The 24506-nt window shown below is 47.8% G+C and overlaps 1 protein-coding gene and 1 long non-coding RNA gene across 4 annotated transcripts in view; one reads left to right on the top strand and one right to left on the bottom strand.

The window, feature by feature from the left end:
• The window catches only part of LOC142830963 (uncharacterized), a 53434-nt gene extending 34450 nt beyond the window's left edge, over nucleotides 1-18984 (bottom strand). The window contains exons 1-2 of one of the 2 annotated variants that reach the window (XR_012906535.1): nucleotides 18721-18984; nucleotides 2138-2222 (exon numbers count right to left, since the gene is read on the bottom strand). This is a non-coding gene — a long non-coding RNA (uncharacterized LOC142830963). The remainder of the gene's footprint in view (nucleotides 1-2137; nucleotides 2223-18720) is intronic. The other variant, XR_012906536.1, reaches the window with a different exon arrangement.
• The window catches only part of POC1A (POC1 centriolar protein A), a 163404-nt gene that overhangs the window by 93163 nt on the left and 45735 nt on the right, over nucleotides 1-24506 (top strand). The window lies entirely within an intron of this gene.

Genomic DNA, 24506 nt, shown 5'->3' with positions numbered 1-24506 from the left:
GGCATCCCTCAATGAATGGGGCAGGAGAGCCCGTCTGGCTGGAGAAGCCAGGGCTTCCTTTTAGATGCTGGAAATGGGTATCTTGCTCACTTGCAGGCACACGGGGGCTTGGGGCATTTTCTGTCTCCAACACATTAGGTCCTGAGAGAGTTGACGCCGCAGGACTACAAACCTTTGTTTGAACAATTGTCTCCAGTTATTACTTGTATTATCCTGCTAATGCGTAGAAGGCCTAGCTGAGATTGTAGCACCATTGTAGTAGATGCCACAAAAGCATAGTGAGACAGTTGGCAACCTGAAGAATCCCATTTAAATTCCCGGGAATAATACAACAAGCAGGTGTTGACCTTGAGTTGGTTGGGCCAAACCAAAGCAAGGAGTTGGTCCTGGAGATGAAGAAATGGCAATCTGCCTGCAGCCAGCCAGTCTTCACAAGTGCGTGAGCAGCTGCGTGATGGACTGAGGGTGTTTTCCAGCCCTCGGAGAAGGTGCTAGGTTTTCAGCCTAGCTATCTCGTTTGTTTGCAGATACGATCGAGACAGCAACAGAGGAAGCATCGCCCATCCCATGAGGGTGCTCGTTAAATCCTTGCTTTTGGCCCATGCCCAGAGTATGAGATTTGTCTGTTTCTCGGATTTACCCGGTAATGGGAGCTTTTACATGCAAATGTTAGCTCTTTTATCAAAGCAAACTGAATCCTTGAGTACGGTTTGGTGGGTCACCTTTTCCAATGCAAACATTGCAGTGCACAAAAACATAAAAATGGCCAGAGCAAAGATCCATCTAGCTCAGTATCCTACCCTCCAACCGTGGCCAATACCAGGTGCCCCAGAGGGAGGGAACCATCAAATGATCCCTCCTCTGTCGCCCATTCCCAGCTTATGGCAAACAGAGGCCAGGGACACCATCCCTGTATCACCTCTCCCTTTTTCAAATGAGCAAGTTACACAGCTCAGGAGACCCTGATTGTCACTTTCACTTTGCCGCTGTTTAAATCACTTTGGCTGCATAAAGGTCCATTTACACCCATCAAAAGGCCCTGTCATTCAACCAGACTGGTTTAGAGTCTTGTTGCCTTGTATGTTGATCAATCCACAGTGATTTCATTAACCTAGATTTGTAAACTAGTTTAAACTTGTACATACTCCTGGGTGGAAACAGGTTTTAAAATGGCCATTATTGATTTAGCTTCCTTGCTGCTTGGCTGACCCCCAGGGGTCTACAGCAGTTGAACTAAATCAGTTTAAAGCCATGAACAAGTGCCAGGTTATATGTAGACCAGGCCCAAGTATGAGTGAGAATCAGGCCCTGACAGGGAATAAATGGAAGCACATTTTGAGGGGATGTGTCTATTCACCTACCCCCAAGGTCCACACGATCTGTGCCGCTAGATCTCTGCTCGTTGCAGGGTGCGTTTGCAGAGAGCAGAGATGTATTTGGCCATGGTGCAGAGCCTTTTGAGCTCCAGGCTGGGCCCACTGATTCGAGAGGCCCCTTCCAAGGTTATTCTCCAGGATCAGGGGTTTGAATGTAAAGCACATGCTCCTGGAAAGGCAGCAGAGAGATTCCCTCTGAGTTAAGAGCAGGTGGCTTGCCTTGCTGGATGTGCTTTTAACCCTGCTCCTGCTCTGACCCACTCCACAGAGTCCCTTTCCTGAGTCTTAATTTCTAGAGCGTACAGTAGATTGGGGGAGGGGGACAGAGCTGCCCGTTTTCCCCGAAAGTCACACTAGTCATTGTCACTGAAGTGTTGTCTCCATGGATACTGTTCAGGTTTGGGAGGGAGCGGTCACGCTACACAGGTGTCCTGTCTCCACTGGGCTGCTGATGTTCCACAGCCAGTTTTACAAATATGAGAAAAGAGGCTAGAATTTTGGCAACCAAAATCAGTTGAATCCTGAGCAGGAATTCAGTTCCAGATCTATCGCCCTTAAAGATCTCAAAGCACTTGGAAGATGCAGATTATCACACCCCTCGGGAATTATTCAGGCACTGCTGGATTGTGCTACGCGGCATGGTACAAAACAGTGGAAGGATAGACGACAGTGTTTGGCTCTTACGAGCTGGATTCCCCCCAGGAAGCCTCTCCTTTATCCATGCACCATTGCAGAGGCATTTTGCAGGTGCAAAGACTTACCCGTTCGCTGCCAATGTCCCAACTGGAGCTGTCAAACGAAACCTGCTGATTCATCCATATTGAAACCGGCCACGGGAATGTGTTGCTGTGAATGACATTTTCATGGCAATGAAGCAAGTTCCGGCCAGCTTGCCTGACTACTTGGCCGCCTGGCTCCCGGGGAGTCTATTTTATTTTGGAAACAACAAAACGCTTCTACAGTGAGAAGGTTTTGAGGTTTTCTACATTAATTATTAAGGACTTCCACTTTGCAGGTAAAAATATTGAGGTTTTGGGTTTGTGTCCCATTTTGGAATGAATATTTCCCCCCCCCCCCCTCAAAAAAATCATTGTTTTTTTTCCCCTGGAACTGGGACTCCATTTTCTGATCAGCTCTAATGTTAACGTTGCGCATGAAGAATTGTACCCTCAAAACAGCTAATGGCATTCCCTGTTGGAAATTCTAGTGTTAGGCTGTTCAAGGTGGGTGAAATCCACGCTCCCACAGCGAGCAAGCATGGGGCTGACATGGCACATAAATGGTGCCTTGGGCTGGGTCACTGTGCACTCCGGTCTTGGCACTTGTACAGTGCATCGTCCTGTGTCTGACATGCAGAATGTACAGTTACATGCATGTGCAAAATAGCATGTATGCTTCTGTGGCTCAGGCTTTGAGTGTACACCTTAAATCCATGTAGAGCAGAAGGCACTGGATATTTTTAGCCCTGATTTTGCCATCAGAAGTGCTGATGGGCTGGAATTTGCAGAAGCACTGTGAATTTCAGCTCTGTTTCAGAGGCCACTCTACCCAACACCATAGCTACAAACAATAGCTCTTTGTTGCTCCTAGGTATAGCTATGTAAGAACATAAGAACGGTTATATTGGGTCAGACTAAGGGTCCACCTAGCCCAGTATCTTGTCTTCTACAGTTGCTAATGCCAGATGCCCCAGACAGAGTGAACAGAACAGGTAATCATCAAGTGATCACTCTCCTGTCATCCATTTCCAGCCTCTGACTGACACAGGCTAGGGGCACGATTCCTATGCATCTTGGCTAATAAGTATTGATGGACCTAAGCTCCATGAATTTATCTAGTTCTTTTTTGAACCCTGTTAAAGTCCCAGTCTTCACAATATCCTCTGGAAAGGAGTTCCACAGATTGACTCTGTGCTGCATGAAGAAAAACTTCCTTTTGTTTGTTTTAAATCTGCTACCTATTAATTTCATTTGGTGACTCCTAGTTCTTACATTCTAGGAACAGGTGAATAACCTTTCCTTTTCACTTTCTCCATACCTGTATGATTTTATAGACCTCTATCATATCCTCTTTGGTCTCCTCTTTTCTAAGATGAAAAGTCCCAGTCTTTTTAATCTCTCTTCATATGGCACCTGTTCCAAACCCCCATCATTTTTGTTGCCCTTTTCTGAACCTTTTCCAATGCCAATCTATCTTTTTTGAGATGAGGAACTACATCTGTATGCAGTATTCAAGATGTGGGCGTCCCATGGATTTATAGAGGCAATAAGTTATTCTCTTTCTTATTTTCTATCTCTTTTTTTAATGGTTCCTAGTATTGTTTGCTTTTTTGACTGCTGCTGCACATCAAGTGAATGTTTTCTTTAGAGATGCTTCATTTAGAGCTTATATTTTGTTTTCTTCCCTTTTCCAAACACACAGACAGCTGACACTTTATTCTTTCTCAATTCTCTTTGTCCATAACATTCATGTGGTTCCATTACCTAGTATCCTGAGGGCTTCACAGTGTTTTATATACCTCTGGCAGAGGCTGAGTGTGATAGGAAGATGCGGCCCCAAAGCTGGACTAAACTCTGGGAGCAGTATGGTTGTGCTATTTACAAGTGCTGTTTAAGTTTATTGTGCCTTTCTCGGGTAAGTTACCAACACTGGGTGCTTGGTGTCTGCCTTGGGGGAGGGGGGGGGGTTATTTCACTTTAGAAGTGGACACAAAGCAGAAGCTGTTAATGAGCACTGTAGCCGGTCATGCAAGATCGGCTGTATAAAACAAGACAACATGGATTATTTTTGAGTACTCCTGTCCATTCCATGTTGGCATGTGTGTTCGCCACAGGAACTGTTGTTGGACATTTGTCCCTCAGCAATAGGCATAGGGGGCTGGCTGTGGCGCCCCCTGCAGTAGCACCTTATATGGTGTGGTATAAGAGGCACTGCTGGCCCCCCAATACCCTCAGTTCCTTGCCACCAGTGACGGCGCAGCAGACACTCCTTTGCTCTACAAAATTTTTTCCTTTAGGAGTTTGTACAAACTTTCTTGTATATAATTGTCAGATTCCAGTTTTTCCCTTCCCTTATCTACTTATGGACTTGGCGCTGACCAGACCAGTCACACTCGGGCTCAGCACACAGCACCTTGTGATGTTGGCTTGAGTCCTCCAAGGCCTCAAAAGGGTGTTCCCAGCTGTAAAGGATTCTGTTCCTTATTGGGAACTCTGGGTGCTTGCTCCTTGGCCCCCCCTTTTGGTGCAAGGAGTTCAGCCATATGTGTGTTGAAACTTAAAGCACTGATCTCGGAACCTCCCTACGTGATCTTTTATAAAGACCAGGTACAATTATGGCCTCACCTGGCTTTTCTTCCAAAGGTGGCTCTGTGCATTAATCAGGGCACCTTCCTGCTGGTGTTCCATCTCTGTCAGAGCTTTCTTCCAAAAGACAAAGTCCTAAAAGTACCTAATTCCCACTGAAATTAATGGGACTTGGGTGTCTGAATACAAGAGAGGGTCTTGGCATAAACCCTTCCCGTCGCTATTGTTCCTCACGCCCACTGCCGTTTCCAGCAGCAGGCAGATTATGCAAGAAAACCACCTACAAGCTATTTTTTGAATCAGAGAAAGTGGGGACAAAATAAAAGGAACGATATAATAGGCTCAGTCATGAACATTCTAAAGAGCAGGTTTTGTTAAACCTGGTGTGATGAGCCAAGAGTTGCTCAGAGCAGAAAAACATTGGTGCCAGCATTACTGCAAAACTGATTCGAGAGTGGAAAGCTGGCACCGAGTGTCTGAACGATGAGGGAGTTCTCCCTTGGTTGAGTCTGCGGAGCCGGAAGAGGTCAGGTTTGCTGCTGATTGTTGGAACTGAGCGCCTGCTAAGTTCCCAGGCCTGGCTCTCCACTGCACCAGGCCTGGCGTTGTCAGGTCCACGTGTGCAGAGCTGATCTTCTGCATGGAAAGGAAATGTACGTTGTTTCTCAAAGCAGAGGAGAACCAGGCCTGTTGCTTGGGGTAGCATATGCCTAGTCTTGTAGGATAATACAGGGAGCAATGGATCTCAGATCCCAGCCAACCCTCAGGGATGTTCTTGCATCTCTTGTGAGAGGCCAGGGTTTCATTGGGGCCATCTGCCTTCTACAGCCTGCTATGTGAGCAGGCCAGGGATCTCAGTCACTCCTGAGATGGCATTTCTCCCTCGCAGGTTCTCTGAGGTAACGGGCTGTCCAGGCCAGGAGCTGAGTTATTCCTTGAGCTCCTCAGAGGTCTCGTGGCTACTCCGTGAAAGGGCTTCAAGGAGTCCTCAGGACTGCAGCAAAGAGCCACCTCACATGCCTGGGTGGTGGCTTTGGCTCCTGCTGGTGAATCTAGATTGTCGCGTTATCCTCAGAGATACTAATTGTGACCCCCACCCATACAGCTGCGGAGTTTCCACTGACACCCATAGCAGCCTCCCTGCCTGTCAATTTCTCTCCCTTCCTTGTTGGTGACCCTCCTTACCACATCTGGGCATGTTGTGGGAGCAAAGTGTTATGCAGATTTGATCACCTGTGAGGACAAACACAGGCTAATCTGGAGGCTCGGGGGGCTGAGCTGACTCACTCAAGACACCCAGCAAGTTCATGGAGGAGTCAGGATTAATGCTCAGAAGGTGCTTGGATCCCGTGGCGACGAAATCTGTGTAAGTACCTAGCTGGCCAGAACAAATGCATGCTCTGGCTGGTGGTGTCCATTAGTGTTGCATTGCTGTTTCCCAGCTGTGGATTATCTATGTTGCGCCCCATTAGGCCTGATGCAGAGAAGAGACAAGGCCATCTGGCTTCACTTTCGGGTTTAGCCCCTTCCAGAGGATCCCAGCATGAAAATTGTCCAGAGAGGGAAAAACATTCACAACCGTCCTCCACTTAGAGACTCCGTGAGGGCATGAGGCAGAGGGCCCCAGTACAGGTTTGCTCCGTCTCCCGTGACGTCTCTCATTTGTTAGAGAACTTACACGGGGAGGCCAAGTTAGAACACAGCTCGCCTGGGCTCCAGGCCAGCTCCAAAGCCGCACTCACTCGTTCATTTCCTGTTCACCTCATTGCTGCTAGCACATGGCTGATCTCAATAGAGTTAAGAACCTTCCTGTATTTCCACAGCCAACCTCTTCCCCCTCTCTGGGCTGGTTTCTTCCGCTCAAGTTTTCCTGCCTGTTAACCATCTCCATTGACTGCTGGATTCTAGATGATTTTGAGTCTACATCTGACTCTCCCTTTCTCCTGCCCAGGAGAATTGCTTCCTTCACCACAGCTGCCGCGCCTCTCAAAGCAACAGGAGTGGCTTTCTCAGACATGCCCCTCCCTAGGTTAGGACTGATCTGCAATCTCCCTTCCCTTCAGTTGTCATTTTGGCTCTGAACCTTTGTGATCACCCTTTCCTTGTTTTTTTTCTGGAGTGCTGCTCTGTTCAGTTTAACATACAGACCATTTCTGCCTGCCAGTGAGGTCGGAATGAATCTTCCCCACCATCCCGGATAGAGGCGTCAAGCCTTTCTCCCAAGTTTCTCTCTATGATGTGCCTCAGAGCGGGCAACTTTTTTTTTATCTGAAACTATTTTTTGCTGCAAGTTGACAATTCGGGTTGGCTGAAATATTTGGAGAACTTGCTGAACTGTCTTCACTGGAGGGGGAGGAGGGGAAGCCCAATTCTTTTTTGAATTAAAATGTTTCATTTCAACATTTTTAAATGAAACGTGTTTGATTTTTTTTTTTGTATTCAAAATTTACTTCCAATGCAGGTAGTGTTGTGGTTTTTTTTTTTTTTTTTTTTTTTTAAACTATAAAACACTTCACAACTGACGCCTGTCATTCAACCTGACAGGACATTTTGTGTTTATTTTTTTGGTCCACAAAAAATGCAACAGAAATTTGGTTTTGCTTTGACCTGCAATTTTCCCACTTTTTTTGGCCAAGGAACCAAAAAAACCTATTTGTGCAGCTCTGATATGTACATCCATCTGCCCTGTACCATAGACCTTTTAAATAAGAATCCCTGCTCATTGACTGCAGTCAGGTCTGTGGTGTGAGCAGGAGTATAACTTGCATTCCTAGTGCCCCCCGCCCCCATCTCTCGCCTCCCCCCTTTCACTCATGCACAGGGACCATGTTAAAGCAGCACTTGCAGCTGTAGGCTTTTTTGTAAATCCCAACCTTATGAAATATCCCGTCCCCCATCTCGCACTGCTCACCCACATGTCCTCAAGTCTCTCAGACGCTGGCTGACCCTTGCATATCATACACCCCCTCCCCCTGTCTTGCATGTGGAACTCATTACCCAGACCGCCTGTTGTAACTCTAGCCCACCCGATGTGTGTGTTTGGCTGAGGCCTGGGGAGGTGAAGCAGCCCTGGGCTTTGTGCGTGATACGAAGAGCAGCGGTGATCTCACACAAGTGACTGTAGGAGAGCATGATGGGAACTTTCCAGTTTGATTGTGGGTACACCCACATCTTGAAACTGCATGCAGGTGTAGTTGCCCCAACTCAGAAAAGATATATTGGAATTGGAAAAGGTACAGAAAAGGGCAACCAAAGTAATTACGGGTATGGAATGGTTGCTATGTGAGGACAAAATTTTTCAGCTTGCAGAAGAGATGACTAAAGGGGGATATGATTGAGGTCTAAAAATCATGATTGGTGTGGGGAAAGTAAATGAGAGAGTGTTATTTACTCCTTCTCATACACAAGAACTAGGGGTCACCAAATGAAATTAATAGGCCATGGGTTTAAAACAAACAAAAGGGAGTAGTTCTTCACACAATGCACAGTCAACCTGTGGAACTCCTTGCCAGAGGATGTTGTGAAGGCCAGGACTTTAACAAGGTTCAAAAAAGTACTAGATAAATTCTTGGACGATAGCTCCATCAGCGGCTATTAGCCAGGATGGGTAGGAATGGTGTCCCTAGCCACTGTTTGTCAGAAGCTGGGAATGGGTGACAGGGGAAGGATCACTTGATGATTCCCTGTTCTGTTCATTCCTTCTGGGGCATTGGCCACTGTCAGAGGACAGGACACTGGGCTAGATGGACTTTTGGTCTGACCCAGTCTGGCCGTTCTTATGCCTGCTTACGACCTTCTTGAATGGGCTGTCATGCCATATCCGAGAATGTCCCAGAGGATAATCCAGAACTACTGCTTAGGCAGAAGGATTCTGTTATGCAGGGGGGGCATCTCTTGCTTTCCATAGGGTGGCCTTGTGGGCTTGGTTTAAAATATCTTTGAAGACTGAAGCCCCCGGAGTGAGTCTGGTATCATGATCCTGATCCGGTGCGGCTCAAGTTGCCTGCAAGAGCCCAAGGTAAAAACTGATGTGCAGCTGAGGGAGCCTGGCCTGCCATAAATCACTATGGTCAGCGAGTTGCTTTCTGCCCTCTAACAGGGATGCGGCCTAAGAGGAGAAGGTGGAGCTTTAAGATGCCTCCTGACATACCAGCGAGGGAGAGTTCATTTTTCCTTCTGGGCTCCCATCGTATTGTATGGAATGTGGGCAGAATGGAGACACTGCAGCGATGTGTGTCAGCAGGAGGAGGGTCGCTTTTAGGGCCATATCTCCATGGTGCGCTTGCCCTACCTACATGCCCAAGAGTAGTGGAGCAGGAGCACTGACGTTTGTTACCTATTTGTTCAATGCCAATTAATACAATGAGGGCGTCCCCCTGCTCCTGGACATGTCCACCTTCCACTCTCATGTTTCCTCAACACGACCCGGCATGGGGATGTGTAGGCTCAAGATTAATATACGCCTATAGGGAACGAAGCCATACTGGAATGAGAGGGTTTCTGTTACGCACCCATGTGTGGGCCAACTCCCGAGACCTCTCTCCTAGTCACAGTTCCTGCATTTTCTGAAATGGAGTGGGTCTATGCAGAGCTCTCTGACATCTGGCCTAGTTCAGAAATGCTTTGTGTGGTTTCCAGTTGGGTTGCTTCTATGGGTTGCGACGTCTTATAGGATGCTTGTTATCAGCTGTCGCTTGGTTCAAAGAGGCTAGCTGAATAGCAGCCATTAGCTCAAACAGGATTTTGAGGGTGACTGCAGGGAGAACTGTAAAATCAGATCCTCCCTGCTGTGAACTGCTGCAGCTTCAATGGAGATCTACACAAGCTAAGGACCAGGCCTGTTGTGTGTAATTGCTTGTGAATGGTTGGACTGTCACCTGGCCAGTTGGATATGGTGCAATAGCATTAATGGATCTAATGGTAACCAAGTGCTATACAGCCATGTGGCTCCACAGATCTCCCCAGGCTGTGTTGGAATTACATGGTTTCATGTTGCTTGTACCTATGAGGAAAATAGTGTAATAAAAACATGAGGCCAAATGTATCCCTAGTGTAACTCTGCCAAAGTAAAGTAGATTCCAGTTAGTTTAGTTTGCTGTTTCTCCTGTCATGATTCTGGGCACTAGCACAGCTTCATGGGGCTTGTTCATGACAAACTAGTGTTACAGGGAGATGTCCAAGGCTGGAGTGTAAACCATGAGGATAACCTCTCCAGTTTTCTTTGTTTTGAAGGGATCAGTGTAAATCACCAGATTGCCCACTGGGAAGCCAGGAGATGGCGGAGCAGGTAGGATGCAATTTAAAATGAACAAAGCGATAGCAAACCTGAGCTGATTGGAAGTCTGTGTGCTGTAGTGGTATGTTTATGTGCATTATTTTATTTGGTCACTAGAGGTCTCTCTGTGCTGTATAGAATTCGTGACAGTTCCTGGTAAATAAAGATGACAAAGCAGGAACACAAGTTGTGTGGAAGACTTGTAATTGTCATGGTTTATTTTAACAAAGATCTCGTGTTTAAGGTGAAACTATGACCAAGTCTCCACTGACAGGTGTAAGGTGCTAGTAGTTACAATGCTGCTCACAGAAAGCTGTGGAGATTTCCACTTCTTCAGATGAACGGAGTATTAAAAGTCCAGTTCCAAAATAAATAGGGGATGGGAGGGTGGGGGGAGAAGAAAGGGGAAAAATAGTGAATTAGAGTGCTCATATTACATGAAGCTGATAGAGAAGGTGCAAATTGTTCTTAGGGAACCATTGTTTGGTTTTTTAAGTCATTAGGATGTGGTAGGTAATGTGCTAGCCAGGTAATGCCTTTATTCATATCTTTGTGATGGGTCCGAAACCAGTAAATGAAGTTAAGTTCCAACGCTTCCCTGTGTATTTGGCTTGCGGAATTGGCCTGAAACAACACGTTGACATTGAGATCCATTAATGAGTGCCCAGGCAGATTAAAGTGTGCTCCAACAGATTTCTGTGTGTTGCCTTTTTGGATATCTGATTCATGTCCATTAATTCTTTCCTGTAAGACTGTCCAGTTTAGGCAATATACACGGCAGAGGGGCATTGCTGGTATTTGATGGCATAGATCACACTAGTGAATGTGCAGTTAAATGAGCTTTTGATGTGGTTGGGTCCAGTGATGAAATTGCTTGTGTAGATTGTGTGGACAGAGTTGGCACCGGGGCTGATTGCAGGAGCTGGTTCCTGGATGATTATGATGGAGGTGTGCTGTAAGTGAGGATTGGCCTGTCCCCCAAGGCTGTGAGAGTGAGGGGTCATTTTCCAGGATAGGTTGTAGATTGTTGATAATGAGTTGGAGGGGTTTAAGTTGTGAGCTGTAGGTGATGACAAGTGGAATTCTGTTTTCTCTTTTTGGCCAGTCTTGAAGTAGCTTATGTCTGGCTACTCTTCTGGCTCTGTCGATCTGTTTTTTCACTTCTCCGGGTGGGTATTTTGGTTTTAAGAATGCTCTATATAGATCCTGTAGGTGTTTCTCTGTGGGATTGGAGCAAATTTGGTTGTATTTTAGGGCTTGGCTGTAAACTATAGATTGAGAAGTGTGTCTTGGATGGAAGCTAGAAGCATGAAGATCAGTAGGTTTCTGGTATAAGGTGGTGGAAATGTGTCTGTCATGTAATTGTACTATAGTGTCAAGAAAGTGGAACTCTCATGTGGACTAATCCAGGCTGAGGTTGATGGTGGCGTGGAAGTTGTTGAAATCCCCGTGAAATTCTTCAAGAGTCTCTTTCCTGTGGGTCCATACAATGAAGATGTCAACTATGTAGTACAAGTAGAGTAAGAGAGCTAGAGGGTGAGAGCTGAGGAAATGTTCAAGGTTAGCCATAAAGACATTGGCATATTGTGGGGCCATGCAGGTGCCAATGGCTGTGCTGCTGACTTGAAAATACAAATTGTCCTCACCTACAACTACTTGCAATTGAGACAAAGTTGCAGAGTTCTGTAACCAGATACGCAGTGGTGTCATCGGGGATGGTGTTCCCGATAGCCTGTAATCTGTCTTCATGTGGAATGTTGGTGTAAAGAGCTTCTGTGTCCATGGTGGCCAGGATGGTGTTTTCAGGAAGATTATTGATGTCCTGTAGTTTCCTCAGGAAGTTGGTGGTGTCTTGAAAATCGCTAGGTGTGCTGGCAGCATAGGGTCTGAGCAGAGTCAATATAACCAGATAATCCTGTTGCCAATGCTTGAGATGATGGGTCATCCGGGATTTTTAGGTTTGTGTATCTTGGGTAGCAGATAGAAAACTCCTGGTTGGGGTTTCGGGGCGGGGGGTGTTTGTGTAAATTTGGTCCTTCATCTGAAGAAGTGGGTTGTACCCACGAAAGCTCATGATACCATCAACATGTTTTGTTAGTCTTACGGTGCTGCTAGACTATTAGTTGGTTTAAGTCTTTCCAGTTATAGACCACTCGGCTACCCCCTGAAGCTTTTGTGCCTGCATTGTGCTAGGGGATAGGGCACTCGCCTGGGGGAGCACAGGGTCATGGGTTCGTGTCCTGTCTCCCTCTGGTTGGGATGACCAAGTGCCGGGAAGCCCTGGGACAGTCAATATAAGAGGCCTCCCCGCGGTAAGGTGGTGGGGTGGGTTCCTGCATGGCCTGGGGATAGGGTGCTCGCCGGGGGAGGGCAGGGTCGTGGGCTCTAGTCTCGCCTCCTTTGGGTTGGGTCGGGACGGAACAACCAAGTGCCAGGCAGCCCCAGGCCAGGCAGGATAAGGGGCCTCCCTGCGGTAAGGTGGTGGGGCAGGTCATTGAGAGCAGTGCATTATGGGCAGGGTTCGACAAATAATGCAGTCTACTCACCTGTGGCGAGTAGATTGCAACCCGGAAGAGCCAGGTTTGGGCGATCTGCACCACGGTTCGGCGAGCCCTGATTATGGGAGTTATCCCACTGTTATCCCACTGTGTACCTGGCCGCAGGGTACCTTTGGGAAGGGTTTGTAATGCCGCATGGGCAGTCAGCATCACCCAGACCCATTGCTCCATGGTCATCCTGCTACACTGACAGCTGCTTTTCAACAGATGTGGGGAAAGAGGGGAGAGTATGACAAGGAATGTGTCAGTGTGTATGCGGGGCAGTGGCTATCTCTCAGCATGCTGTCTGTAGGTTCGGACAGTGGCAGGAAACAACCCCTCTTGAGGCAGTGGAAGGGGGAAATCCTAAAATCTCAGACCCACTCTCTCCCTCCTCCCCCCACCTCTTTGCCCAGCCTCTCTCTCATGCTCCCCACCTCTTTTCCCAGCCCCTCTCTCATGCTCACACAAACAGATCCCTGCCTCTGTGTTCAACAGCATGAGCATTTCATCTGGCTGGCTTGCTCTGTGTCCCGGAGCAAATCAGCACAGCCCGCAGGGTGTCCCAAACGGAGCTCTGCTGAGGGATATGCACCGACCTGCATGGCAGACAGCCAAGTTCCACAAACACAGAGCAGAAGGGATTTGAGGGATTATGGGCCATTTCTGGAGCCCAGTCAGGACACAACAATCAGTTCGTCTCCCCACTGGCTCCCTAGTTCTGTATCCAGAGCACAGCAAACTCGTTGAGGTGATTTACTTAGAGCACAGTAACCGTTGAGTTACTGCATGTTAAATGCTTTGCTAGTGTGGACATCTTGTCAGTCACGGTGCTGGGGGCTGATTTACCTCACAGTCGCTTGCCGGTGTGGACTTGGCCTGTGTTTCTGCAAATAGTGACAGATGCATCCTGCCCCTGCAGGAATTAAGAGGAGTTTTCAATTAGAACTTAGATCATGGAGATCGACTGGATGATAAACAATTATCCAATCGTCTCTGCTGGTGAGATGATTAAGGGCAGTTCCCTTCATTACAATGCCTGGTGCTGTGAACAAAATTCCCAGTAGAAAAAGCTTTATCCACCTACTTAAAAAACAAAACAGAACTAACTCCTATTTTTCAAACTTTAGTGCGTTACCGGGCCTCCGCCCAGCGTGTTGCCTGATGATGTGTGGCAGTAAATTATCTTGCGATGCCGGCAACACTTATCTTACAATGATCAGATAAATAAATAATTTACGAGGCTCTGCCCTGATTGGCATTGTGCAACTGAGGCCAGAGGCACAAAATTGGTTGCTAAGCCTATGTTTCCTTCTCTGATATGGGTAGGCAGAATGGAGTCAGCTGTAACCAAGTCGTAATCTTCGGTACAAGGACTGGGAAACTTCCTTTATTGTCACTTTTTGATACCCTCACCAACCTTTTTAGGACTTTTCTTCTGTTCCCTGTCTGTTCAGCCTCACATCTCCCTCTAGCCTCAAATCACCTCCTCCGTTTACTAGTCTGGTGGGGAAAATAACAGTTGCCAGTTTGTCACTAGACATTGGCCAATTGAAGACTGAGATGATTGTCCAAGCTGAAACCTAGCTTTGAGTGGTACTTGGTGGACCAGTACAGGGCCTGATACCAGTTCAGATTCTCAGGGCCTGATCCTACAAAGGGATCTACCAAGGTGGGCCCTAGCACAGCTGTGTAGAGACCTGCTGGCCCCAGACAGGTGGGTTCCTTTGTACTACTGGGGCCTGAGTTAGAGTTTGTGGCCTTGTTCGAATGTGTTGTGGTTGCAGTGTGCTGGAGAGTGCGGGGTTATTTATTCCTGAATAGTCATTTACAGCCTAGAAGTTCAATGTGTTCCTACGCTTGGTGTGACTAAGATGGAGGCTGGGTCGACATGGTCCAGGGAGTGAGCCTGGGGCTGATGCTCTGGAGTCTGATTGCATCTCTGCCACTAACTCGCTGTGTGACTGTGGACAAGTCCCGTGGGGCCCAGTCCTCGCTGGGGCTGAGATACCTGCTTGTGGACGGTAAGTGGCTTGATGGAGGGGCTCCGTGGTTTGTAAGAATTTCCTGCTGTTCCCTGTCTGTGTGAAGGGGGCGTAACACTTCTGAGGGTGCTGAATGAAGCAGCTATCTCCATTGACATGTGGCCCTGGGAAGCCACTGTTTGTGTTCATGGTCCCGGAGGCTGGTGCTATCACTGTCTGTATGTGGGGCAGGGGATGTTTGTCTGTTTTTCTCACCACACACCTCCCCTTTGGTGCATTCCGCCAAACTCTGCCCTGAATGCCAGCCAGCTTGGCAGAGAACCATGGAACTGGGAGATGCAGATCACCAATAAGGCTCTGTTGCATCCACTCCTGCAAGTCCCTTCCTTGCTGGGGCTGCCCATGTGAGTAAGGGCCCTGATTGCACCATGGAGTGGGCTCAGAGGACTGCAGTACCTCATCTTACATCTACGTGATCGCTAGCTTGCCTCTTCTGCCGGGGAAGGGTTGTAACCAAGGCTTCAGATTTCATGTATAAACCAGAGTTTCCCAGCAAGATCGAGTGACTATTAACTGCAGTTGGAGCTGGGGAGCAAAGCCTGGAAACATTGTAACTCCACTCCTGACTTTCAGAAGAGCCGCAGAACTCTTGCCTCGGTTTGGAGTCATGGGAGTTCCTCGCCTCTGAATGTCGGACATGTAACTTCTAGGGCCCCCACTCTGGTGTCAGGCCCCCTCCTCATCCGTTCCGTGCCAGGGACAAGGTGAACACCAGGAAGAAAAGAGTCCTCTTAGCTTGGCATTGGGCTTCCAGCAAATCTCCCTGGAAAACAGGAAGCCCTGTATCAGAGTATGTGAAACGCGGCCCCACCTGGTTTAAGTTACCGGCTCAGTGAGCCTGGCTTTACTGAAATAAGCACGTTCCCTTTGGCTTGCTTGATCCAGCACAGATGTCTGGTGTGTCCAGAGCCTGCACAATGTTTTTTACAAAAACATTGTTTGGGTAGAATGTTAGTCTTTGTGGTTCCTGCTATTAAATAGTCTGAGCCGGCTGGCCAAGGGAGTCGATTTTTGAATCCCCTGCTTTTCTTCTCAACTGTGGCAAAATTCTTCCTTTCTTTCTCCTCTTCGCATTCCCAAACCCAGCAAAACACAAACCATGTGCCATTGGCACGGAGGCTGAAATGCTGCCTGGTGCAAGGGGAATGGCAGGTCGGGGGCTCAGGACAATAACATCTTCCTATTTTCCGAGGAAAAGTTTCATGCTGACGTGACAAGGCCTTTGCTTTGCTTTCTTCTGCTTTATTCATCCCAGAGGACATTGCAGTCGATGGAAACGGAAACCTAATATTCCTGCTATAAACATTTCCATGCATATTTACCAGCACCACACAGAGCTGGTAACCAGAAATCTCCCCCTCCCCCCCTCCCCCCGGCCTTCATTTGTTTGTTTCTTCACCTGTTCCCCTTTGCCCATGAAGTGTGGGAAGAAGAGGGCTCCTGAATTCACGCTGCTCACACACTGAGGCTGGTGCTGGAGAGTTCTGTGTGCCGGGGGAGAGGTGGCGCCCACTCTGGTTGAGCTGTTGAGGCGAGAGTTCATTCCTGACAGCTGCAGGAAGAAGAGGCAAGGGAGCTGATGACGTAAGGGAATTTTGGCATCTGATCACTGCACCATCCTCTTGTTTGGACCATGGTCTCTGGTGGCTGAGAGCGAGCTGAGGCAGGGGTGTTCACTGCACTACTGAGATTGGAGGAGGGCATGGAGTCAGCCTGTACCGTTAAGTGCTCTTTTACCTGAGAGCCTTCAAGGGAGATGGAGCCGTGGCCCAGCAGAGCGTATTTAAATGTTACCTTCCTGACTCTGTGCATCTGAAGAACAGCAAGAGGAGGAAAGTTGGAGTCTCGTTACAAAAATGTAGCCCCTTGAGTGCACTGTGGTAACACCAAGTCTGTGTTTATGGTCATCGTTTGTGGTGCCGGCTAGGAGCCCCTGATCCCGAAGTAGGATCCCATTGTGCTTGGTGCTGTACAAACCAAACAGAATGTCACTGCCTCATTGCCGCCTACTGGTCCTGGGTGTTGTAGGCAAAGTTATTCTGCTGTTAGATAGCACAGCCCTTGGAAAGGAGATGTCCAATTTCAGGTTAAGTGCGTGACCGTGACTCTTCCCCTTTGCATGTGCAGGGTTCTGGACCGCCTGTGATTGCCCGCTACAGTTGGTCAAAGGAAAGGCAAATGGTTCTGCGCTAATATTGACAAAGCTTTTCTATGGTGTTCTGGCCCAGTGCCAGAGGTCTAAAATTCGAACCATTCCAACCAGCTCTAGAGCTGGTGGAGAAACAAGAGCGACTTTTTGTTCTTTGCAAAAATCTAGTTCATGCCTCCCGCCCATTTCACAACTTTTGATGAAATGTAAAAAAAACCACCCTCTCTCTCACAAATGAGCTGTCAAACGCAATGTAACCCATAATCTGTGTTGTTTTTTTGAAAATGGTGTGCTAAATGGTCTTTCTCAAGGCCTGCTCTGCCCTGTTCTCTTACAACTACATCTTCATGTAGTCAGAGATGCGTAATGAAGTGGTAACATTTTTTGTACATGTTCAAATCATCATGGGCCTCTCTGGCTTTAGGATCTATAAATCTATAGACACACACATTGTTTGAAAAACTCTGCCCTGAACAAGTTCTGTGATGCATGTTTCAGTCTAGTTTAGAGTTCTGTTCATGGGAGTCTGGGGGAGAGCTATTTCTGCTGGGGAGAAAATTCATATTTGTGATTGCTCCTCTACTTAATCGACTGTACATTTGAGAGAGTTTGTCTGGGGCACCTGACACGGGCTACTGTTGGGCTAGATAGACCTTTGATCTGACCTAGTCTGGCCTTTCTTATATGTTGCCCTGGGACTGTGTGTCTTTTCTGAGATCCAGCTATAGGGGATTAGTTTGGGAATGGGAAGGGAAAGGACAGAAAATGTTTCCAATCCCGTTGATTTATCTTCCACTTCCTCCGAACTGCATTCTTGACACCTACTACGTTTCTTCCTGGGCATCCCAAACAAGGCCCAGAGGTGCCTTTATCTTGGGATCTCTGGAAATGATGGAAGAATGAGTTGGACTGATTTTCATGCTCCCTAGCTAATAGCGGGGCTGGGCATGGACTTGTTGTTTTACTACGCTAGGAACGTCTTGGCCTGTGCTGAGCTTCCTGCTTTTCAACAGCAGAGTGAAGGGTTCCTGGAAAACTGGGCTGCATGCAGGTTAGCCTGGTGGAGAAGCTCCTAATGAGGCACTTGTGGCTGCCAGCTGGCAGCAAGTAGCCGACTCGTTTGCCAGAGGCATCTTATCGGGAACATCAGCACCGCTCCCTTGAGGATTTCCAACATCTGAGAGAGGGGAGCGAGTGGCGAACCCAAGAGATTAAGAAGTTTCAGGCTGCGGCTTGAACAGATTTATCTTCAAAAAAGAGCCAGATAGAATAGGTCCTTTGATGGCTATTAGCCAGGCTGGGCAGGGAGGGTGTCCTAAGCCTGTTTGTCAGAAGCTGGGAATGGGTGATGGGGGGGAGGGTAATGGGGATCACTTGATGATTCCCTGTTCTGTTCAGTCCCTTTGGGACACCTGTTGGAGGACAGGTTACTGAGCTAGCTGGACCATTGGTTTGACCCAGTCTGGCTATTCGTTCTTATATCTCTTTCTTGTTGGCGACCGCTCCCAAAGCTAGTGAATACTGAGAGAGTCACTTCTCTGGACTGCGCTGCAAGGGAAGTTGGACAAAATACATTAACTAATCCGCTGTTTAGGGTATGTGTCAAGGCTGTTCCCTACTCCTGCACTCCGAGTGCAGGAGGTGGGGGCCTGCAAGCTATTTTAAAAACAGCCTGCCACTAAAGGCTTGACACAGCTCCCCATGGTCACAGATTCCCTGGCCTTGGATTGATATTGCTGCTACCATTGAAATGCAAAACCCCCATTGAGCACCCAAGAAGGTGCATTTGGGATTTTTTTTTCCTGTGGGGTACCCTTAGGCTCTTTAAACCTCCCTCCTAGTAGTACGGCTTGCAGTCATAGGCATGTGCACACAGAATCTCCTGCCTTCTAAGACACAGGAATCAGAGCATGGCCTTAAAAGGGTGATTTATTAACAGAACAAAGAAAATATGGTTGGTTGAAATATTGCCTGGTTGCTAAGTGTTACAGAGCAACTGGGGGAGGGGGGTATTAAAACGTAGTTTTACTCACCCAGCTGTAGTTCCAAGATTGAGTCCTTCCCTAGGCATGGATGTCGCTGGATTCTCCATTCCTGGCTCCCTAGCTTAATTCATATCTCCCAGGCTCTGCTCTGGTCACACAAAAATAGAAACAGGAAGGCCACTGCTTCCAATTCAAATCCCCACACTGTTTCCGTTGGCTCTCCTGGTTTCCTGCCAACTCACTTCCTGCTTCCCTCGCCTTAGTGTGGAGGTCAGAGGTTCTGAAGCCATTGCCAATGTACTCAGTGCACTTGACAACTCCAATCAGAGCCTGCCGCCTGTCCAGGCGGGCTGCCCTTCAAACACCCAGTGGATAACTGGAATACATTGGAAGGCGCATTCCATGATGCAATACATCATGGAAAGGATCTGGGTGTTAGTGGATTACAAACTAAATATGGGTGAATATGCACCATACTGGGATGTATTAACACCATTCTGGGAGTGTTGTAAGCAAGATGCAAGTAATAATTCTTATCAGCGCTGAGAAAAGCAGAACAACGTCCAGCCCTGAGCCCCGCACATCCGGAAAGATGTGGAGAAATTGGAGAAGGCCCAGAGGAGAGCAACAAAAATAACTGAGAATCTAGAAGACACAACCTATATGGAGAGAGTGAAATAATTGTGTGTGTGTCTGGATGGAAGAAGAGAGGCCTGAGGAGACACACATATGTCTTAAAGTACATGAAAGGTTGTTATAAAGAGGAGGGGGATAATCTGACCTCCTTAACTGATGAGGAGACAAGAAGCAATGGACTTAAATTGCAGCCAAAGAGGTTGACGTTGGACATTAGGAAAAACTTCCTCTCAGAGTGGTTAAACATTGGCATAAATTGCCTAGGGACGTTGCAGAATCTCCATAATTTCAAGAAAGATGTGGAGAAATTGGGGAGGGTCCAGAGAAGACCAACAAAAGTAATTACAGGTCTAGAAAACATGACCTTTGAGGAAAGACTGAAAGGATTGGGCTTGTTTAGTTTAGAAAAGCGAAGACTGAGGAGGGACATGATAGCAGCTTTCAAGTACCTAAAAGGGTGTTAGGAGGAGGAGGGAGAAATATTGTTCTCCTTGACCTCTGAGTGTAGGACAAGAAGCAATGGGCTTAAACTGCAGCAAGGGAGGTTTAGTTTGGACATTAGGAAAAACTTCCTACTTGTCAGGGTTGTTAGCACTGGAATACATTGTCCTGCATTTTGCTTCAACTACCCCAGACTAACACGGCTACATTTCTATCACTATTGCCTAAGGAGATTGTGGAATCCCCATCTGTGGAGATTTTTAAGAGCAGGTTAGACAAATGCCTTTCAGGGATGGTCTAAGTAATATTTAATCTTGCCTTAGTGCAGGGGACTGGACTAGATAACCTCTCGAGTTACCAGCCCTATGGTGCGGGGATTCTACGTCTAGATCTAGGAACACAGACTGCAGGTCATTCTTATGCAAATCTATCTTGGGAAGCAGCGATGCTGAAAAAGTTTCTGCCCCTCGAGCGCCAGAAAGGGCTTTGGTTTCACAGCTTCCCTGTCAGCAGGCAGCACCTCCCTGCTGTGGTACTGGGAACAGTCCATAGGAACACTTATAGCTGCCTGAGGGTGGGAAATGGTTCTGGGGGTTAAAGCAAAGGCTTGGTAGCAAAGGGCTCTGGGTTCTGTTCCCAGCCCTGCTGCAGACTTCCCTGCGTCTGTCCCTGAAGTTAGTTATTTATAAACTGTTCAGCTGCAATTCCCTACAGATGCCCTACAGTCCAAGGCTGCTGGTGTATACTCGGAGACCCCCCCCCCCCCCCCGACTTCATTGGAGTTACTCTGGATTTACAAGGGCTTGCACGAAATTGGAACCTGTGCCTCTGTCAGTTCTATTGTAGACTGGCATCATGCACCCGCCAGAGAGCTGGAGCCCTGGGGGCTTGAAACGTGTTTTAACGGTACGCCGTGGGCAGGGGATGTAGTGGACAGAGCTTTAACTCATATGAGTTTGGCCCCCAGTGCTGGACTACTCTGTATAGAATAAATGCTGCATGGACGTGTCTAAGCCCTGTGCTTGGCTACACTCCGTTTCCAGCAAAGCTAGTGTTGCCTTCCAGAAAGGGAGCCTGTGGGCTGCTGGTGTTTACATCCAAGATCCAGTTCCACCATTGAGAGCAATGGGCCTACGCAGCAGCTTTCAGATCTGGACTGAAACTCTCCCGGACTCCAGAAAATTCCAATGCCAGGTTTTGCTGGAGGCCCATCTCTCTGCAATTCTGGATAAGGGCGGAGGGTGGGGATGATAAGCACGTCACACTGGCTCAGACCTTGCGTGAAACCAACATTGTGTGCAGCCCTGCCAGTGGAACCCCACTGCCACGGTGATCCTGCTGTAAGTCACCTGCCATGTTCCAGGCTTTGGACACCACCCAACAGTCAGTAGCTGTAAAACAGAGACCAAAAAGCTTGTTCTCTGTGTTCTAACATCCCGGTGTGCTCTGTCCAATGGGACTGACAGTCTTGCTGGACCCCGGAAGGGGCGTGGCCTCAGCCAGAAGGGGTGGAGCCTGGGGCTACGCTCCCCCAGGAGTGCTCTGTGCCAGGCTCTGGTGGCCCTTTTGAATCACCAGGTCCCGGCACAGTTTTGTACTTTGCTCCTTCCCCCAGCAGTGGGCCTGGCCCCATCTTTTTGGTACTGCTCTTCGGAGTTTTCGATCTTTGGGGCAGGAGCTGTCTTTACGCTGAGTTTTCCTGAGCACCGAGCAGATGATAATGAATGAGGTGGTTTCACAACTGCAGTCGGCCTTTCTCAGCATGGAGTGATGTGCAATATGCTTTTCTCAACCCCCAAACTCCCTCTCCCCCAGTGATTCTACTTGGACACGCTAAGCAGGGCAGGTCCACTCGTGCCTGCAGTGACTCAGAGATGGGCAGGCCCTGAAGACAGTGGAGGTGGCAGACCATCACTTGGCTGCAGGGTAAGCAGGTTTTGTCAGCCCCACTTCTTGTTTTAGAAATGTGCATGTGGGAAGTAGAACAGCTAGGTCCTCCCTGCTCCCTGAGGGTAAATCGACACCTTGGGAAACCCCAGCCATCAGCAAGGGCTTGGGATGTGTAAAAGGGGTGTGCTTCTGAGCAGGAAGCTTGGATCCCCGGATCCCTGGCTGGCAGCATGTCTCATGCACTTCCCGAGGGGCTGTGTTCCTTGCCTGGTGAACGCTAGTGAGCAATTGGTGGTGTAAGCCGGGTGAAAGCTCCCTAGGCCAGGCCGAGAGAGGGCTCGTCGTGTCCCGGTCAGCACACGGCTGTAGATTGGCTTTGAGATTTTCTCTATTGCCTCAGGGCAGGAGTCCAGCCTCAGCTGATTGGCAATTATTCCAGCAGGCTGGAAAAATCAAACACATGTTGTGTAATAGCTTGAGCACCTTGTCATATTTTTTTCTTCCTACAGAAAAGGAACCATTTTGTTAAAAAAAAATTATAAAAAATGATTGTTTTGGAGGAAAAAATTGCCTGGGCTGGGTTTTCCCCCAAATTTTTTTCTTCTGCTGTTTCCCCTATTTTTTTTCTTCCCCCTTTTTTTCCCTTTCTCTATTTTGCCACTGAAAAGAGAAAAATGGGAAAAAACACAAGTTTTCAGTGTGTAACATCCTCCCAGATTAGATACGTTAATTACTGTTTAAAACAATCAGTTAAACTGCTCTGGCTGGGTTAACCAATTACCCAGTAAACATGCTGGTAAGGCTCATGCTTACCAGGTGACCAGGTAACTGTTTACATCCCTACCGCAGATATTAAAAAAGCCATTTTCTACCCTCAAAAATCTTGTTTGAAAAATGTCAACCAGCTCCAGCTATCGCTTTGCAAAGCAGTCTGCTCTCCGCGGACTCGCCAGACGAGCAGCATATCTACTCTGTGGTAAATCTGGCATCGCCAGTCTTAACAGCCTTTCCTGCTGCATGGGAGCCCAGGGGCCATAGGAGCCCTTATCCCTGGAAGAAATGTAATTAGGAGTGGAGCAATCAGTCCATGTGACCATGGGACTCAAAATTAATCAAGAGGGCATCAACGCAGCATGTGCTTCGCCGTAGAAGCTGAGAATATAGGATTCAATAGGTTGTTCTTCACCGTCTCCATCCAGAAGTTCAAACATAAGCCTGAATCTAGCTCTAGTTAATTTTCTGAGGGAGCCATGTGGAAAGTTCCCCTGCACAGCTGGAGAGAGAAACCACAGCTACTTTCCTACTGGCTGTGCTGTGGTGCTTGCCGCAAGCAAAAGTCTGCTAGTTCATGGCTGTGCAGCGCTTCGCCACTTGGAGCATTCGTGCCTCTGGGCTTTGCAGTGGGAGAAATTTCAGTTCTCCTCACAGAAATGACTGTAGCGTAGTTGTGCTGGATGGGAATGTCTCCGTATGTGACATTTTGGTAGCCTGCTGTAGCTCCTTCTGCTTTTGAGGGGCTCGTTTTCCAGCCATTGAAACTCGAGAGGACTGGCTTGGCCTTTGGAAGATGCTGAAGTCAGACCTTCACATTCTGTCCACGTGTATCTTCCATGGCAACCACATCTTTAAAGTGGCTCTTGTCTCTATGCCTCCATCTCTCTTTACTGCAGCTTCTTGCAAACCCTCATGGCTTTATCCTGAGGCTGTCCTTGTTGGGTGGGGTGGCATCATTCCCATTGCACAGATGGGCAACAGAGTCGCAGAGATACTGATGCAATCATCTAGATTTGGAGGGCACATGGAGCCATTATGACGCTCTAGTTTGAGCTGCATCACAGGCTCCTAGAACCCCGCTCAGTGATTCTTGTGGCAAGCCCAGAACCTCTGGCTGAGCTAGAGAGTCTCTTTTAGAGACCAGTCCAACCCTGAGGTCCAGAATTCAGGTGAGACAGACTCCACCACACACTTAGGTAAATTAGCCCAGCAGCAAATGAATTTCACTGCTAAAAATTGGGCTTTTTTCCAGTGCAGCTTCAGCTACTAGTTGAGAAATGTGGCCAAAGTCCCCTGCAAAACAGTGGCTTCAAGTCTGAGAAGGTGAGGGCCGTTAACCGATCGCTTTGGTTTGCTGACTTTCCAAACCCAGACTTTCCAAAAATTTAATGGAAAAGTTGTTTTTCCAAAAGGTTAGTTGGCAGTTGAATACAACATTTTTTTTTTTTATTTCAAGCATTTTTAAACTTGTTTAAGTTTTAAAAAAGAAGGAATTTTCCAACGGAAAAGTCTTTTTGAATGGAAAAAGGGGAATGCTTCCTTTTTGAAAATGCTGGATGCTCCCCCCCCCCCCATCTGTAACAAATTTCACAAAATGAACAAAGATGCAACATAAATCAGCCTGAAAAACCCCCAGAGTTGGTTTGGGGACCTTCACTCCAGAGGTACCCGAAGGCTAATCCACAAGGCCCTGATACAATCCGTTACAGAAGGTGCTTTGACAAGGGCAGTACGAGGAGATACCGTACCAATGTGACGCTCTTCCTGTACTTGAGGCCATTGGTGTTTGGGAGACGCTCGGTTTGACCGTAAAATCAGGCACCTCCGATCCTGTTTGCTTCTGTTTGTTCTTTAGTGTCTTCTCCATATTGCCCTGGCTGAAATCTCTCTCTTCCAGCAAGGCTTTTCCTAAGCTTGAATTCATTCCCATTCCTTGCCTGGCTGTGCGGCAGAGCCCTTCCTCTGCAGCATCACAGTCATTTCTATAGCAACTGCACGTGCGGCGGTGTAATAATGTCAGATTAGGGCCACTTCATTGTACATGACAAAAGGAAGAGATTCCCCAGCTGTCGGGGTGAAAATGATTTGCACAC

The sequence above is a fragment of the Pelodiscus sinensis genome, chromosome 11 (genome assembly GCF_049634645.1).
Source record: "Pelodiscus sinensis isolate JC-2024 chromosome 11, ASM4963464v1, whole genome shotgun sequence".
NCBI classification, from domain to species: Eukaryota; Metazoa; Chordata; order Testudines; family Trionychidae; genus Pelodiscus; species Pelodiscus sinensis.
This window is presented reverse-complemented; position numbering and strand designations above follow the sequence as displayed.